This window comes from Thermobia domestica, chromosome 9, assembly GCF_964235325.1.
Source record: "Thermobia domestica chromosome 9, izTheDome1.hap1.1, whole genome shotgun sequence".
Lineage (NCBI taxonomy): Eukaryota > Metazoa > Arthropoda > Insecta > Zygentoma > Lepismatidae > Thermobia > Thermobia domestica.
The window spans coordinates 122,037,915-122,055,604 of NC_137462.1; the positions used below are offsets into that span (position 1 = coordinate 122,037,915).

Below are 17,690 nucleotides of genomic sequence, written 5' to 3' on the forward strand. Positions count from 1 at the left end.
GTACATTACACACTTTTCATTACACGTCAAAATGCGGTCCAAAATTGGACAGTTGTTGTTCCTAGTCAGCAAGGAAGAGCAAATGTTGAGTTGTTGGAGACGGTTCGCAGCAGTCAGCACATGAAGGATCCACTTACTCAGTTTCCACGATTTTCCAAGCTCATGCAAGTACACACGAATGGTTTCATCGCTTACCCCAAATCTTTGAGCGAGTTCTTGATACGTTTGACTTGAATCCTCTTCAATTGCTGCCTTGAGTTGGTGTAAATCGAGAGATTTTGGTCTGTCCGATCGAGGTTTGTCTTCAAGTGTTTCATCGCCGTCGAAAAGGTCTGAAACACAGACAAAGGATATAGGTGGTCTGAAACCACTTTTAAGCTGCTTATTCATTAATTGTACCTTCCCCAAACGCTGGACATATTTTTCTTGCTGCTTCCGCGCCTTTTGTGCCCAACTTGAACTCATACAGTAAACAAACCCTGATTACTGCGTACTAAACAAACCCTGGCGGCGGAAATGATTGCTATCTCACGAAAACTAGAGGCAGGTGTAAAAACCGCACGAACTTTCTTTGTTGCCTGGTAGATAGGTATACACAGAAAAAAAATCCTGGCAATACAGGTAGTTGATGGAGAAATGATCCCAATAAATTCCTTCAAATTGGAAGCATTTTATACATATGTATGTCAATGGAATAAAGAAAAATCACTCGAAGTTATCAGCCTTTGAAAAAGACGAAATTCGTTGATTTAAGATCTGACCCCTTAAGCCACTATTCTACAAGTTCGAAAATGTTATTGTTACCCTTATTTACGTTCATTTCTAGTGCTAATATTCCCGCGCAAACAGCAACTTGCATGTGTCTCTTAACTTCTCTCATTTTCATACCTTTATTCTCACCATCGTGATTAACTCGATTGGGTAGAAAAGCGTAATTAACTAAGCAAACTCATCACCATCACAACGGCGAACACGTATTTCAGACTTCGATCGTTCTCGATTTTGAAACCGCTCCTGTGTACTCAATAAGTTATTACTCGGCACTTCATATATCACACTGTTTTTTAACAAATCAAAGTAATAAGTAATAATTTGTTGTGACTCATTGAAACGTGTGGATTGCGAGCGGAGCGAGCATTTTTTTTTTTTTTTTTTTTTGCAAACCGACTACAATATTGATTTGGTATGGCGCTAATACTTATACGGGACGCCGCCGCGTCGTTTGCTCTTGGCCAACCTTTTCTTTCTTCTTGCTCGTTCGGTGCCCCCTTGCTATCAGCGCCCGGGCGACCGCCCCCCTGTCCCCACTAACTACGGCTCTGGTCCTGATCAGACTCTTACGCCCAATCTGAAGCCTTTTCGTGTAGTTACAGACATCCCCTCCTCCTGCACCTGTAGTACCCGTAATTAAATTTAAATTTAGTTTTCGTAAAGTTGTGTAGTTCATGAACGATTTCATTTTACTGTATCATTCTTAAAACTGTTTTTCTTTAAAACCATTTTTCTGTAGACTTAACTATGGAGGTATTGATAATAAAGATGTTCATTTACTTATTTAGAAAGTAACCTCAAAACACATTTCACCATCCTATTATATGAGGCTTTCGTATCTGAGGTATAACTTCATCGAACCTCGGATAATTGGGAAGTGTACTATATTGCTAAATTACTAGTAATCTACTATATATATTGAACATGATCGAAGATATTAGCCTGAGAGGAATTTCCCTAGCTCCGGGGTAAATTTTCCAGTGAACTTCCTGAAATCGTCACTGGATGTGACTATTGGAACGTGATATCTTAAGGTACTAAAGAAATCACATGGAATCCTGGTGCACTAAAAACCTTTCATCTAAACAAGAAATTATGTAGTCCAATTGCACTTACCTTTCTAACCTCCCCGCCCTTGCATTATTAACTTCTGTTTCCGTTATCTAAAGTAGTGTGTTCAATTTGTGTTATTTGTTATGATATGAAGGTTTATTCCCTTTTCTTTCGATAAACAAACAGTTTACGGACCTCATTCTATTTGTTGAATTATATTAGCAAATAAGTTTTTCCAGTTGCTCACACGTTAATAGATATGACTTTCAAAGAAGCTCTTACTTTCTGAAATGTGTTATTTCTACTTTCAAAAGCTAATTTATTGGGAAAAGGATAAACAGCACACTAAAAGATCAATTCGAGCGTATACAGTACTGATAAGTACTAGGGATGGCCATAAAGTTTCGGTTCCGGCGGAACCGGTTCCGCGAGGAACCGGTTCTTGGAGATCCGGTTTTCAGAACCGGTTCTGGAACCGGTTCCCGACCTGGATCCGAAAACCCAGTTCCAAAACCGGATCTTAGGAACCGGTTCCATACCTGGATCCGAAAACCCGGTTCCAGAACCGGATCTTAGGAACCGGTTCCAGATCTGGATCTGAAAACTCGGTTCCAGAACCGGATCTTAGGAACCGGTTCCAGATCTGGATCTGAAAACCCGGTTCCAGAACCGGATCTTAGGAACCGGTTCCAGACCTGGATCCGAAAGCCCCCAAAGACCCAGAAATGAGGCATAAAGATCACCTTCAAAAATAATGCAAAGAGGACCATGCGCTTGTGCCTTCCTCGCCCAGACACGCTTGTGCCCCCAGAAAAAAAAATTTGGTCCACCAGTGGGTGTCTAGCCAAATGAGTTGGCCAGTTTGCCTGTTTAACCAATGAGTTTGCCAGTTACCCAGTTTATTTAGCCAAATGAGACAAGCTGCCGCCGCCTGGGCGCCTGCCTGTCGCTTCCACCATTTCATCTAGCATACTGTTCACAGCTTGCCAGGAGCTTGGGTTTAGCGTAGGGATGGTCACAAAGTTTCGGTTCCAGCGGAACCGGTTCTGATTCAGAACCGGTTCCAGACCTGGATCCGAAGAACCGGTTCTAGACCTGGATCCGAAGAACCGGTTCTAGACCTGGATCCGAAAAACCGGATCTTCTAGAACTGGATCCGAAAAACCGGATCTTCTAGAACCGGATCCGTTCAGACCCGAAAACCGGTTCCACTAGGAACCGGTTCTGGCCATCCCTAATAAGTACCCCGACGTGTTACAGTGGACAATATTTCGCGTTATTCTTTCTGCACGTATCAAATAGAATATGTCTTAATTCGAAGTCACAAAATTCGGCCACATTGCAAGTTTCTAGGTTAATCAGTTTGACAAGCTTTGACGAGTCAGAAACTCCTCTATATAGAGAAGTTTACTTGCATTTTGTTTTTCATTACTTTTTGTATATATTGCAACAGGAAATTTTCACTCATTGGCTTTCGGGCAAAACTGTATTTTACCGACTAGTTTTTTTCTTTTTTTTAAAACTCAATCTTTACTCCTTGCACTTGAAAATGATGATTTTCTAAAAATAAAAAGGAGAGAGGTACTTTAACATCAGTCCCCCCACCTCTCAGGCCGGTAGCCAGCCCAAAAATGTAGGGGGGGCGAAGTTAGGGGGCGGATATCCAATCATATTATAGTTCATTTGAAGCCTACCGTGAAAATTTTAGGTGGCAGCGAAAATTTAGGGGGAGTCCGGCCCTCCTAGACCCTCCTGGATACGGGCCTGTCACCTCTTACTACGTACACTATTGTATATCATTGTAACAGAAACGCGGAAATCAAGGAGAAATTTTGATTCTTCAGTTTCTATTGAGTACGATACGCTAACATTTGTACACACACCGTACGTACGTTTCGCAAGACTGCAAGCTCGACAGACATAATAACGTAGCACGCATTAATATTAGAACAGAATTTTATGAATGAATGTACTTCTGTCTCATTCACTAGATAGCAGCACGGTTTACTGTGAAAAGAGCTTGACGTGACGTCAGAAACGGCTAGCCAAGTAACAACAACTAGCAAGTAGCAGTTGGATGGGATGGATATGCTGTTTTCTGTGCAGTGTCTTTGGCTGGTGAGAATGTGTTGATTTTTACGGGTGCGCAGGATGTAAACTTTATGTTTAGTGCGTTGTCGATATTGTATGTGTTTTGTGATAGGTGTAACAGTTTTGTGATAATTTGCTGTGTTTGTATATTCAGTGAGTGTTTGTGAACGGCATTTACAAACGTCTGTATTTTTTGCTGAAATACTGGCAAGGAAGGTAAGAATAAAAACTTCCTGCGTATTTTGAACAAGTTAGATGGGAAATGAACAAAAATTATCACAATTATGTTACGGTTGATAATATTTTAGTTGAATTTAAGCCGAACAAATATAAGGAGGTGCAAGAACGTAACAGGGAATACTTTGTTTATGTTCTTTGCATAAAAATCGTAAAGAACGGGCAGTAAGTACCTAGCCTTACGGTGCAGAAATAAGTGCGGAATCATTCGTGAAGGTCAGACATGAGATTATGCCAGGACCGGAATGCAGCAGAGAAGATTATTGTTACTTTGTTATGCTGTTGATTTGTAGATTGACCTTCAAATAGCAGCAAACTGTTGTGAATTCCGTTATGTTTATTTTTAATGGTTTGTCGGCGTGTTGCCCTTGTACATTTGGTGCATATTTGTACAGTACTACAGTATTTAAACACTATAATTCGTTTATAACCTGCTTTGAAAATTCAGGAAAGAAATAATAGCGAGAGAGTAAGAATGCAGATAGAACTACAAGATAAAATTATAACAGATGTAACTCGGAATTGCTGTTTCTGTTGAGAGAGGTTGCAGTTTTGCGTGTCTCGCTTTGATCGTCGATTATGCTCTACATACCGGTACTGTATTTGAAGTGACCGGCTCTATTTACCACTTGATTAAAGTACGATTTTTTTAAAGCATATTTTTTCAATGAGAGATATTCTTCTGTATGCAAATAATTGTTTTCTTGAATTTCTGCTTAACATATGTGTTGTGTTCGTAAACTATAATGTATAGGATAGCTCTTGGTACAAATTATGCATTTGGGTGCCACTATTCGCAAAATTTACAGGTAAAATGTGTTACTTCACAAGGAAAGATTAGTATCTAAGGAACTCATTGACACAGGTGCCGTTCGTCCCAGTTAAAGTAGAAAAGTTGAAGTAATATATATAATATATGCATCATTACCATATAATCTTTCGCAAGAGGAGAGCTTGTACAAAGTACAAACCCTCTTAACACCTTCTGTGCGCTTTGCCAACATACTTTTAAGTCATAATGACGTCAAATATCTTCGGTCTCTGAGCTTTCGGCACCGAAACCTTCAGTTATACTCGCTCATGCTCTTATCTTCCCCGCTGATTTAATTAGGAACAAATACTGACGTGTGAGCATGTCTGTAAGTTGAAAATCGTGTAAATATGTTAAAGATCAGAATATATGACATTATCGATTTTATCAATAGGGCAGTGTATGTATGATCATTGTCTATATGCGCCGTCAGTGGCGTATTTACGATTTTGTTTACGGGAGGGGCTTTGCTAACTTTCGGGGGGGGGAGGGGCTTTGCCTGAAAATAGGAAATTCTGCAAGATATTTCATATACTTTACTATAGTAAGATTTCGGGGGGGGGGGGGGGGGGCTTAAGCCCGGACCCCCCCTAATACGCCGATGGAGTACAATATCTAAAGGCATTAGAAACGGCACTTTTCCAAGATAACATTATAAGTGGAAGTCAAAATTATGGACCCCATTTCAGAAATCTAATTGAGCATATGTGATTTGTGAATCATATGCTAGTCAAAATTTTCTTCATACATCACAAGTGTTCTGGGTGAACACCTCGCGTAACATGACACACACCAAAACTTTTGTAGCATGTTGCGGTCAATATTAGTAATTCATTTCATGCTAGCTGCTGACTTTTAGCGATAGAAAGTGGAAACTAAATCTTCCGAAGCACATCTCTTATTATAACGTATGTTCATTAATTTGTATATTTCACAGAACAAATTTCTGAAATCAATCCCATCATTTTGACTTGCCCTGCATATATGTATATATATAGTCAGTATGCTGTAGTACACAAATCCTTAATTTGCACGAAAACTCTAACCTGTAAGCTATAGGAAAACTTGCTAAGTTTTCGAATATATGCTGACCAGAGTGGAGTTTTTTAGTACTGATGTTGGGAAGACCAAGGATAGAATGTCTATAGATGCAGTTATGAAGAAGAGACCTTATCATAGTATAAAACAGCTCTCCCAAGAGAGAGAAAAGTTTTAAAATTTCCATGTTGCTCGGCAACCTACGGTTGAGGGGAGGAAGGTGTTTGGAAACATATTTGCATTGAAAGAAAGAATTACGGGTACGTAAATTTGTAGTTCTCAAATATTTTGTTTTTCCTCAGCAAATTTGTGGATGTAGTTCTTCTCGCCAAATTGATCAAGACAACCTCTTGGTGTAGGTTGATTTTTTTAAAAAAATATATATTTTGGTACACTCGTATCCAAAATTATTGTCGCATATCTAGAAACTGTCTTGTCGTAAGAATATAATTTGATAATGACTTTGCAGGGTATTTTTAATACTGATACTATGTGTATAATCGTGAAATTTATATCTGTGCTAAAATTCATAGTAAAAGAATTATAACTACAAAAATTAGAAAGAGTAAAACAAAATGTTGCTAAATGGACAAGGAAATTTTATTTTCGTTTTATTGTTGTTATTTACTGCTCTTTTGACATGAAATTTTCCACGTACATGTCTTTGCCGATTATACACATCCTAACATTATAAAAAATACCGGGTGAATTCGTTATCAAATTATACTCCTACAACAACATATTTATAGATATGCGATATTAATTTTGGACATGAGTGTACATATTACAGGATTTGAACATTTTGTATAAATTTAAGGCGGTGATTTTCAAGGCAGGGTTGTATTAAGTGCTTCCTAACACATTTTCAGTTTTTCTTTTTCTTTCTTTCTTTCTTTCTTTTTTTTTAAGTGCTGGTGTAAGATGATTTGTAACATAAATTACACTCAGTTGTTGTGCATAAAGTTCTTTTCCCGCCATCATTGTCATTAGATGGAATGCCTATTGATTGGCGCATTCCACTTTAGAACGAAAATGGATATGTGACATCTAGCTCATACTTCCAATGTTTTCTGAAACGTTGGCTCAGTTGTAGAGCGCTTACCTGCGGTGTATGGTGTTTTTGGTTTGATCCCCGGCCTAGTAAGTTTGTGGTGGACAACTCTTGGGTTCGTAAGTTTTCTCGGGATACTCCCGTTTCCTCCCACTTTCTCATTCCACCAATTGTTCCATCATCAATCATTTGCCTTAATCGTCTCTGTTAGCCTAAAGGGCATGATCATGGGACGTTGCTCTGAATTATTTCATTTTCTTTTAAATACTGCATTTTGAATATCGGATATTTTTCTCGTAATTAGAGTAGAGTTACCACAATAAGAACTAATGATTGCAATATTTTCAAGTTTTTCATGTTTACAGCACTTCATAAATCATATGTACGACGATTGTTCGGTTCCTTTCACCCAAATATTTTACATTTTTGTCTCTGTCCCGCACTAGCTGGTTTCCTTTGTTCGGCAACTTGATGTTTGATGAATGTTTTTTTTTTTTTATTTATTTATTTATTTTGAAATATTGGAAGCATCTAGTACATTTATTAACTACATTATATTTTTCTTTTTAATTTTTCTTGCTTGTTTTATTAGTTTTGCCTTTATGTAAATGTGCCATTTTAAACTCCATGATAAGCGATCCGGAAGATAACTCTATGATAACCTCTGGTATAACTGATCATGTAATATGATGCAAAATATCCGTGTTTAATATGTTTGCCTGTATAAGATTTAAAATGTTTAAGAGATAAGATTTAAAATATTTAAGATAAAGAAAAATTGGCTTACCCAGAAATGTGTCTTGTTTCTGTGGAGATTTCCACCGTCCTCTGTAGATGAAACATTCTTCTTAAATGCTTCTTTGAATCCCGAATTCGTGCTGGTAATATTAGCATCTGAGTTTCTGGTTAAATCTTGTTTAACTTTTACATGCGTGCCCTGTAAAGTTGAGTATACTGTTTTCTTCCTGCATTCTAGGTGCTAAAATTTACTCTTGTGAACCTTCCACTACGTATTCAGTAGAAAATACTGAAAACATGCAAGCGATATACATATATACCTGTATATACAGGGTGTTAATGAACTATACCAACAGACTTTAAGAGGTGATTTCTCACATCAAAATAAGAGAAAAAGTTCATTTGGACATATGGCGAAAAGTGCATAATTTCAGAGCTAAGGCTGTCCAAAATCGCGAAAAGGCCAAATTTCAAGTGGCCCTATTTCGGATTCGAGAGACTGTAGATGGTGGTTCTTATTAGCGTAAAGGAAGTCACGCATACGCAATCCAAAAATGCATATATCATTCATGTTCAGTGGGTGTACAGGTTATTCCTTGCAGGATGAAAGTCCCAGACATGCCATCAACCGAATGTTGAGATACGCTCTGACTTTATGATTGGTCCAAAGCAGGTAAACGATAAGCCTTGATAGCAGTGAACACGGAATCCTTTGGCGCGATGTTGGAAGTGTTAAGGATCGTCAGCGGCACGGTCTCTCGTACTCGGGAAAACACATGGTGCGATTTTTTTTCACGCTTATAAGTGAAGAAAACGTGTAATATACCGTGACGAAATACATATCACACGTTATCCTGAACACAAAGTAACATGGAGCTGCCGGTTCCTAACACTTCTGTCTTCCCTCCGAAGCATTGGATGTCCATTGTTGTCAAGGTTTACCTCCTGCTTACTTTGGACCCTTCTTGAAATCATTGTATATCTGAAAACTCTATTCAACACATATTGGAGAATTACACCCTGTTGGGAATACTCTCTACACCTATTGACAATTGATGAAATATGCACTTTTGGATTGTGTATGCATGGCTTCCTTTAAATGATACGAACCACCATCCACAGTTTCTGGAATTCGGAATAGGGCCTTTTGAAATTTAGCTTTATCGCGATTTTGCACAGCCTTAGCTCTGAAACTATGCACTTTTCGTCATAGGTCCATATGAAATTTTTCACTTATTTTGATGTGAAAAATCACCCCTTACAGTTTGTCGGTATAGTTTATTAACACCCTATATATACTACGGACCCTCACGGACTATATACTACGGACTATCCGACCTAGTGTGGCAGAAGATCAGGACAGATAACAGCGGAAGTTTTATCATCATTCACTACTTGCCTCACCAACACCATAAAAAAAAAAAAAAAAAAAAAAAAAAAAACTTTTTATATCGGAAACCCGGTCTTAGTCACATTTTTTGACCTTTTAGTACAGACCAATATTTTATAAATGTTTGTTATGCATTGTAATGCACGTTTTAATACTTAACTGCAAGAAATAGGAAATCCAAGAATAAAAATATTAAAATGCACGTTTTAATGTAAATTTCATCATATGTCTGAACTTAATTGCAGAGAACATAAATATTATGTACACTGTGTAGTATGAATCTATACCACTTATTAACGTGAGGCTTGGCCTAATTTTTTAACAAGAAAACGATTTAAACTTACTTCACTGTTCATTGGTAAATGATTACAGAAATGTGAAAAGGTAAACCTAAGATAAAAAGTGTCAAAAGTTTTTTAATTTTTTAAAAAGTCCTTGATAAGCTAGATGGATGCTTCTCCGTTTTAGTCCCCTTCTGCATCGTAGGGTTCTCATCGTAATGCAAGCAGATGATATCAGGTTACAGTTCGAGGAGATTGTTCAAAAAGGAAAATTCCAATTTTATTACGCAGTTTTCCTTTTAAAACTAGGCCGGATAGTTGGGAGTCTACTGTGTGTATATATATAGATTTTGTTAATCATATTTAAAAGTTCTTTCATTAATAATTGTACTTATTGTGCTGCTGGGAACTCTTCATTGATTTTGTAATGTACTCTTGTTGACTGACATCTCATCTTTCTATGGTTTTCTTATATTTTTAATATATTATTTAGCAAATTTAATTTTTAAGTATTTGAAAGGTTTGTATAAAGTAACGAAAACTACAAATGATTTTTTTTCTGCTATTGAGAGTAAAGTTGTATTTTCTAGTGCTCAATAGTTCTATTATGCTAGTGAATATTTCGGTATTCGATTGTATCATCAGTACCGATTAGGTGCAAATTCTTCCACTTGTTACCTTACATCTGCTTCTGCTGCTACGTGCATATCGTATTATAGTAATTGTTGGTATCAGCGTAACTACAAGAATTAAGGTGTAATCAAGGGCGGACTGTCTAGCCTGCTACCCTGCAAATACACGGTGATGCCACCCCAATTTTAGGTATTGGTGGGCCCTATTAAACCCCAGAGAGCAGACCAACATGAAAAATATTTCTAGCTAACTTCTATCTGGATAGAAAATAAATTACATTTTTAAAATTGAACGTTTTAATCTTCAGTTTATCAGCATCAAAGGGTTGGATAGGTGATTGTACCTCGAACATTGCGTGATTTTGCTTCATAGTATCTGTTGTTAATGAGTCAGTTATATATATATATATATATATATATATATATATAAGAATCATACTTATACTTGACTTTTAAACTGTCGCTATTGGGAAGCCGGCGATATTTTAAAAAAACATTTCTTTCTAGTTTATTATTGTTATGGAAAGGCAGAGCACTTTTCAACTTCATTGTTCTGGGACCAAGGCTTAGAAGAAGTCCATGTTTTATGTGTATATATTTCGCAAGTTTATGTTCCGAATGAAAAGGAAGAGGAAATCTACTCGCTGAGTTCAATTTGTTGAGCAAAAAACTGTAAATAATTGATGTGAAGTTATGCTTTTCTCTTCTATCTTTTCACACTTGCATTTCTCATCCGTTGTTACGTCAAAGAGCAAAATTTTTATTCCGATAGTAAAAGTCAGTTATCTAAATACCAGTTCCGTTTTGTTGGTCGTAGAAGATAGATGTTATTGTGTTCTTTCAATATATATAATAACAGTGATTGTAAGATTAATATAAATACTGATGGAAAATACCCTAGCTGTAAAGTGGGCAAATAACAAATTTCAGAGGAACTGCTTCAATTTGCTGGTTATTGTAAGGATTATGGTCAACCAATATGTTAAAAGGAGGATATTGTAAGTGTTGAAGCTGATAATGACAAATATGATCATAGACATGAAAAAGAGGAAGATGATGGTAATGCAAAGCTGGAAAACAGTGTAAAGTATATCTACCTTGTGCAATGCAGTTGCTTCACGAATTAAAACTATATAGATCATTATGTCCATCGTTGTATAAAGCTTCGTGCACCCAAATATCTTGAATGAATTTTCTGTCGTGAAAGTAATAAAAATAGTTAGCATTCTCCACGTGGACAAGGTTTACTGGAAGAATTTCTTTTATACATAGAAACAGCATGTACGTTTAATTACGACAAAGTGATTGACGATCTTGAAGCTGTGAGCGATTACTATACTAAAAACGAAACAGCGCAAAATTAATTTTAATGAAACCTATGCTCCATTGTTAGTCATGTGAAAATAAGTTAGATTTTAGGTTAGCATGTATACATTTAGTTTGGAAGTAAACTTTGAGGAGAAAAACCCAGTGTTTTAATTGTTGCTTCAACGTTTAGTTTACGTTAGTTTTTGGTTAATAAAAATTTGTACTAACGAGACTAGTCTGTAAGCTTTTTAAGACGTGAAAACTTTTGTTTAAAAAAAAGCGTTGTTTTAAATTCATTATAAATAACTGAAAGCATCAATTCCATTTTATTTACAGTTAAACATGATAATGCCAATTATGCACTCCATGCATTGGTATGAAAATGTTCCTTTTTGAAGTTTCTGAACTTTCTCAAATCTTTCGTTTTTATATTAATATATTTGTTGCTGTTTATAGGTTAGAAGAAAAATTAATATTTGATAAAGCATATAAACAACGCCAAATGAATTTTTGACGTATGAATACAGTGGACCATCATTATACCAGCCACTCCTGAGTATAATTGTATACACCTTATTCAAATTATTACATGAGTCTTCACTATTAGCATTGCAACTGTAAGAATACTGCTCATTCTAGCTTCGGAACTACGTGTATAACTTAAGTAACAGTAGAACCTGACCAAGCAAAAGCTTACTACTAATCTGTCTGTGTTAGAGTTTCAATAATATATCTTACCTTTATGAGACATCATTATGAAAGAAGCGTCTAAAGCTACAGCTTATATAGTTCAGAAGATGAGAGGGGAGTTCGTCCAACAACCAAGTATTCCTTCCACTTATATAAGTTCTGAATTTTAAATTAGGTTCAAAAATATAACATGTATGAGAAAGACAATGATAGGCCCATATTGCGGAAGATGTAACACAAATTAGTAATAGTAAGGGTTTGCCTTAATCAGATTTTGTTTATTTTTAATGTAACTTTCAGTATTTAAATGATGCCATGTCAAAAGCAGTCCCGAAAAATCAGTATTACCAAATCCTATATTTAGTAATGAAGCGTTTTAGCATAATTTTTATTGAGAAAATCTTCGATATGTCGAAGTGAATTTGAATCTAACCAGGACTGAAGAAGATGTAAGTAAGTATCGAAACTGACTCTGGTGTAATACTTACGTCGCATTGATAAGTGCAAATGTACATTCAACAAAAGGTTTGTTTCTTAATTTATTGTACATTCTTTTAGTTGTAGTCATACAAATTACTTTCCTTCGTCTTTCCGACTGATTTCTTTTTCGTGTCTTTTGTAGGTAAATTTATTTATGTATTTCTGTCACTATTTCGTAGTTAGAATAAAGAAACTAGAGCGGGTTTATAACATTCATAATTGAAAATTTATTTAAAGTAACACATGGAGTTGTCAGTAGCACAGCAGTGCTAATTTCTGATCAAAGAACTCTGGTTCGATCCCGGACAGATGGCTTCTGGGATTCTCCTGTTTCCTCTTACTTTCTTATTTCACTAATTCTTGTAGTATCGACCCCTTGTGCTTATCATCAGTCTGCGTTCTCTTGCTGAGTCCAATCATGGGCATTAAACTATAAATTTCATTCATTCTTCGAGGAAAGCGTTTACACTAAAAACTGGATATTCCAACCATAAAATGTTTTAATCAGATTAGATCGTTGTCGAAGCATAGAGAAAAAAATAGAAAGGCTAAAATTATTAAAAAAAAAAAAAAAATGTTGGTTAACGGTGTCTGGTACATATTCCACCTTAATTATTTTTCTAATTTTATTGAGATGAACTAGAATTTTAATGGTATGGTTTTATTTATTTCTTCTTCAAGTCGAGTCAGATGTTCCTTGTATTTTCAAAATGAATTTGCTATTTAATTCATGGTATTAACGGTCTGTACTGCGAAGACTTATATCTAGGGACGCGAAGTTTTCGTTTTTAACGATAACATTGAAAACTTGAAAAGGTAAAGTAAAATATATAGACATACCTAAATATATATTAAAAGGCCGTTTTTGATGTTTAAATCGCGAAATAACGCGAATTTGGTACTTTTTTTCAAAATAACACCGAAATGCACTGCATAAGGTGATAGATTCGCGAAATCGCCATGTTAGCCGGTAATACTAATAAAATAACACAAATTTCCTTTGCAACAAAATGTAATTCACAGAAGAACATCAGTCCTGTTATTTTTAGATCGGTTGGTTAGTGAAAGTTTGCCCCTGAGATTTTGTTGCATGTGCTCTTGAAGCAGTTTCATTGCCAGCTTCCAACGTTGATTTTGAAAGATGTTTTTCAGAATACAACTCCGTAGTCACGGAAAGGAGACAAACCCTTAAAGAAGAAAGTGTGGAAATATTGACAATTTTGTCCTTTGAAAAATAGACTGGAATAGTGATGTCGTCATTTCCTCTTCGTTACCATGGTGATCGCTATGTTTTTTTTTTTTTTTTCTAAACAAATGCATGAACCGATAGGTATACTATTCTCTTCCTGATATATATAAATGACTTGTTAGAATTTATGCATCCAGCAAAATGTATTCTATATGCTGATGACATCAGTATGATAATATCAGGAAAATCAATAGAAGAAGTTGAGAGGAAATCTGACATTTTTACGGACAAATTAGTAAAATGGTTAACAGCGAATAGGTTAATTATAAATCATGATAAGTCGATTCTCTTACATTTTCATTTTCCAGGGAAACCGCGTATATCACCTAGAATAAAAATATCTTCTAACTTACTCCAATATTCTTGCATAACAAAGCTTTTAGGTGTAATCATAAGTGATGATCTTTCATGGTCTGCTCATATCTCCACTTTAAACAAGAAACTAAGTAGCGTGTGTTTTGCCTTATACAAACTTCAAGGTACTGTATCGAGAGAAGCACTTCTTAGCTTTTACTACGCCAAGTTTAATTCATTAATTAACTTCGGCATAATACACTGGGGATCTGCTGAAAATAGTTTAAGCACTTTCCGATTGCAAAAGAAAGCGATTAGAATAATTTTTGGGTTACCCACAAAATCGACATGTAAAAAGGTTTTCAGAGAAGCAAAAATTTTAACACTCCCCAGCTTATACATCTATAAATCTATTCTTTTTACTGTGAAAAACAAGCATCTTTTTATCTTTAACAAAAATGTTCATAGCCATAATACAAGACAAGGTAGTGACATATTTGTGATGCATCAAAAATATGCTAATATAAGCAAAACCGTGTACATGAATTGTGTTAGATTGTATAATAAACTTCCCCTGTACTTGAAAAATATGACCAATGTTTCCATTCTTGGTAAGACTTTATATAATCTACTTACTGAAAAGTGCTATTATACAATTAAAGAATATTCAAATGACTCATTAACTGAAGAGTTGGTAACAGATACTTACCCGTGAGTACATGCCTGGTGTGGTACAAACAGTTACCTAATTAGATGTAAGTTGTCATGTTTTTATACTTAGTGTATCCTATTTATGTGGTTTTATATTTTAGAAAGATGCATGATGTATACCTCTGGTACTTGACAATATTGTATGTTTTTTTTTTCTTTCTGACAACTGTAATGCTTACATGAGAATTTCTCATGCTTTGTAAGCTAATGAAACAGGCAAATAAATGAATGAATGAATATACTGTTAATAAGAACACGCAATTAATAATAATTTTAGAATATTTTGAGTACAAAGTAAAGTTGGCAGGGAGAAAATACAGATTAAGAATATGGGTCCATTATTTAGAAAATTTACAATTAAATTTTGCAATTAACGAAGTAACACATAAGGAACCTTTTTCTACAGGGGCCACATCTCTAGGTAATCTGACAAGATAGAAATTGCATAAGTGATGCCAGCGCCATTACCACTCAATGCACAATGAACAAAAGCAACTATACCCAATGTAAAAACTCTATGGAACAGATTGATGAGCTGTCGGCACAGTGAAAATATAACAAACACATTTGATCTGAGAATTTTCAATCAGGACCAATTTCTGATCGGTTAACATGCATAGGACCTGAATTATATTTCCTACTTACTTTAAAAATATATACTAATAGTACAAGAAAACATCCAATTATGTATGGTTCAGCATAAGTTTTAAACACTATTTCTGTAGATCTAAAGGTTTTTTAATGTAATGTGTGATATTGATGGTGATATGTGATGGTACTAAATAAAAATTTTCCAGCATTATTTGAATTTAATATCCAATAATAAATAAGCTAAGTATATTTTGGCACTTAACGTAACATCCAAATGTATAAATAAGCTACACAAAATCCACGATATCAGGGGAAACATTTCACTTTCAACGCGTAACATATTTTAACTGATTATTTACCTAATTGCTAGCTTCATTCATTTAATATTTTTAAACATATACAAGTGTTGTTTTTGCAATCCGGAAGTTAACGCGTTATTGTTTTCGCTTTGTGCTTAGGTTCTTAGGCCATGTTGTTTAGAAAATAAAACTACGATCACCATGGCAACGAGACGGATGTGACGTCACACTATTTCAGTCTATAAGAAACATTGAAAGAGCTATAAATTCGCCACAGCCAGAAGTCATATAAATTTAGATCGGGGGATCTTGCTGGTCACGCATCTGGAAAACTTCGGGAGATGATGCGATCAGCATGCAGTAAATTTTTCACAAAACACTTCTTTCAAGTTGTGACCGATGTACGGTGTTGCCCGTTGCCCCGTCTCGCATGAAAACAGTTTCGTACCTGTAACGCAGGAATCACATGTCACACTAATGGGTCCCTATAAAGTACTGATGTCACGGTACAGGTGACAACTTCTTGGGGTGTCATTTCCTCAAAGAAAAACTGTCAATGATGAACGTTCCTGTGAATCCACACCACACAGTCACGTACGCAGAGTGTAATAACTATTTCTGCATAACATGCAGATTATCTGAGCACCATACCCGGCAGTTTCTCGTGTTCACTGCCTCTTCTAGTGTAAAATATGCCTCATCAGTCCACAAGATACCTCACGGCCACGTGTCGTCTACTTCTATCCGTGGCATAAACAGAAGGGCAAACTCAAGGTGTTGCGGCGGATCTTGGGGTTTCAGTTGCTGCACTGTGAATCCCGTAAGGATACTAATGTAAAATAACCCTAAGAAGTTTCCTCACTGTTGACCACGGGGTGGACAATTCCTGTGATACCGCCCAAGCATTGATGGCGGAATACATGTGCTACATGGTCCTCTACAACCACAGCGATCTCGTCAACAACCTTCGTTGTAATGGGCCGTCTTTATCTTCCTGGAGGCATGCGCAACTCAACTCTTGTCTCGAATTTCAGTATTATCTTCTCTGAATCATTCTTGCAGTTCCGACAAATGTAAATTGTATCAGTTTCAATCATGGTTTTCAGTTCATCTCTGATGGTTTGTGGTCGTGCCTATCTTTCGGCAGCCTCTATCTCAGTGAAAATTCTTGTGTCTTTTGTGTCACCCTCACAGTTACTGCATTCTCCCTTATAAACAAGCAAGACTCATCATTATGTACCGTTTTAGCATCATGTGAGACTACGATCTGTTCTACCTTGCCTTGAGTCACTAAGAATAAAAGCTGAAACATTTAAAAAGCTTGGTTATATGATAAATTCGCTGAAACGTACCTTTTATATATAAACCACAATGAGTGAAGTAGTGTCTGAACTACTATTTCTAATCAGAGCAGCGTATTATCGCAGATACTATCGTACTATCTGGATAAGTTAAGAATTGGACAACATTGTAACTGTTTAAAATATCTTATGGACTTTTGAACCGTATGTACAAAATACAATATAACGAGGAGTTTAGGAATTAGATTTCTGGGTTTTCGACATTATGGTCGTATTAACTCCTCACTTATGAGGATAAGACCCACGACAATCACACTACCTGGGGAATTGCGGAGGAAGAAAGGAATGGGAAAGGAAGAATGCGGCCTGGGACCATTACATTAGGTACCATCTCGGCATTTGCCTGGTGTGAATTCGAAAAAACGTAGAAAAATCTCACTCAGGATGGCTGATGTGAAAAAGCTGTTATATTTTTCCGACTACTGACACCGAAGGCGAGAACGTTAACGACTGCGCTACGTGGGGCCACTTAATAAGTTCCCCTGCATATCATTATTTGAGAAGTGGCATGGTGGCTCAGTAAAGCGAGGGACCCTCGGCTTGATCACAAAGTGAGTATGATCTGGACAACCCGTGTCCGTAGTTTATTTGAGTCCTCCCGCTTCCTCGTACAT

At 36.2% G+C, this 17,690-nt stretch overlaps 1 protein-coding gene across 4 annotated transcripts in view; it reads left to right on the forward strand.

Annotated features, from left to right (window-relative positions):
• Positions 1 to 3,843: 3,843 nt before the first annotated feature.
• The window catches only part of Akt (AKT serine/threonine protein kinase), a 203,629-nt gene continuing 189,782 nt past the window's right edge, over positions 3,844 to 17,690 (forward strand). The window contains exon 1 of one of the 4 annotated variants that reach the window (XM_081771806.1): positions 3,844 to 3,942. The gene's annotated coding sequence lies outside the window, so the exon portion shown is untranslated. Of the gene's footprint in view, positions 4,132 to 17,690 lie in introns of all 4 variants that reach the window. The other 3 variants (XM_081771804.1, XM_081771808.1, XM_081771807.1) reach the window with 3 other exon arrangements.